We start from the raw sequence: 2,422 nt of genomic DNA on the forward strand, positions 1-2,422 counted from the left end.
GATTCTCTTTGTCCTCAGATGATATGCATTTTCCATAGATGGCCTACTCCATATACCCATAATTTCATCCTCATTTCCTCATTTCTGCTCCTGTCCACATATCCTCATTTCCTCATTTCTGCTCCTGTCCACATACCCTACACTTTGCCCCTTCTTGCATCTGAGGCTTTACAGTTGAAAACCAGTCTGCTTGCAAAATCCATTCTTACTATTTCAAGTAGACAACTCCTGCTCATCTTTAAAGAGCGTGTTCATATTGTATATCCTCCAGGAATAATTTTTTTGACCACCTATCCAGGCAGATGTAACTTTTGTAATCTGTCTTAGTACCCCTATATAACATTGAGAGAAGGTGTAGAAAAAACAGGTTCGTGGACACCTGAGTCAGAAAAGTTGATTGACATCCCCCAACTCTATTATTTTACTAGTTCAGTCACCTGGGTAAGTTACTTAAACTGTCTGAAACTCTACCTCCTTATTTGTAAAATGGTTATAATAATATCAACCACACAGCATTTATTGAGATAAGGGATAAAAAAAGAATGCCACTTTTGGGTACCTGGCCCAAAGAAACATTCAATGGTAAATTTAATTGTAAATTTTTGAAATTTGATTACATGCACTTATCACATTAAACCAGAAATGTTCTTTGTTTACCTTCCTCACTAGACTGTAAAGTGTTTGAAGTAGAGTGTGCTTTATTTATATATCCTTAGAGAACAGATCAGCAAATTGCATTGTGTTGGCTGAATTAATGAACACTCCCATACCCTAAAACATTGTGACTTACAGGAAATTAACTTATACTAAAAAGACACCTGAAACAGAGCCCATAGTTATTGAAGACAATCTTAGTTTTCTCTGGGGATCACCCCATAAATGGCAGGCATGACACTCAAGAGAGTGCTTTCAGGGGCATAGTCCTTCCTCAAGTCAGAGTTTCAAATTAATCTCGTGTTGTTGTGATATCACAACCAACTAGACTTCTCTAGGCTCTTATTAGAGACTAAAACAGTGTTGCACTTTGCTTTATGGCCACTCAAAGGGCCTCACTATTTTTCACTATTTCATAGAGTATCATTTCTGATCATCTTGATAAATATATCAGTGTAGTCATTTGACAAAAACCTTGCTTTTATATATTTGATTAAAAAAAAGGCTTAAACATAAACTATTATTTCTGAGTTGTTTCTCTATAGAGATTTAAGCCAAAAATAGGATTTGATATCTCAAAATGGCACACTAGTAAGTGGGTAAAATATTTAAAGGCCAAAGCACAGCTGCAATGAGAATAAAATATTATTAGACATGTCCTTGATCTTTAGCTTTATTACAGGTTGGAGACTTTTAATTTTTAATAAAATTCATTGCAATGACAGATAAGATAGATTGTTCCCAATGGTGGTTCACATAAAAAAAAATGATATAACATGCCTGACTACCAAACATAATGGTTTGATTAATTCATTGAATTAATTGCTTCTTTTGTTGCATTTTATTGAGAAAAAATCCCTAAAGATTACTTCTCTGTGAAGAAACATAATGAATATAAAATGAACAAGATGGTTAAATTAAGAAAAAAAAGAAAGAAATTAGAAGAGAATAGTATATGCCCACCCAGATAATGCTATTTAGGCGTATGATTTACAAATTGGGCAAAGGGATGAATATTTGTTTAGTTTGAAAGGGGCATGGCAAAGATCATCATCACTTTGTTATTAAACTTGATAGAACACAGAAATCAATACTGCAACAAGTCACCTTTCCATTTGGTAAAATAATGTTTCTGGTTTAATAAGAATTATGGCAGAACCTTTCAGGTTATGATGGTAGTTATTTGTCAGTTTGTGTTTGTCTTTCCCCATTTTCCTATTGAATCACTCACAAAAACAATTGATGGAAACACACAAACACAATAGCATTTGGAAGTGAGTGTATTGCTTAATTATCTGCCAGAACCAATGTTTACTAATCAAAGTGGGGATTGAGCTCTAAAGCAGAACAAGCACTTTCAGGGAAAGCATAGTAAGACATGTTCATTCACCTACTCTACCACTCTTCTCAGATAGACACTTATCAGAGGGACAGAGTCATACGTCCTTGACTGAAAGGTGATTTTTGTTTGTTTTTTTTCTGCTTTGTTTTTTTTTGTTTGTTTGTTTGAAGATTACTTTCTTGCTTTACAACCTACATCCCTAGTGAAAAAAGACTGGACATGGATTTGGGGACCATGACACCTAGTTAATACATAATGAAAACAGATGAGGGAAAGCAATGATAGATTACTTCATTAAAAGCAATGGAAACATCTCTGAGAGAGGGGAGGAGTGTGCCTTGGTTTCTACACTTTTATCTATTCTTCCTAATAAGGGTTTAAAGCTTCACTGTCCAATACAGTAGCCATTGGCCATAAGTGGAAATT

This window comes from Propithecus coquereli, unplaced genomic scaffold (genome assembly GCF_000956105.1).
Source record: "Propithecus coquereli isolate 6110/MARCELLA unplaced genomic scaffold, Pcoq_1.0 Scaffold130, whole genome shotgun sequence".
Classification (NCBI taxonomy): Eukaryota; Metazoa; Chordata; class Mammalia; order Primates; family Indriidae; genus Propithecus; species Propithecus coquereli.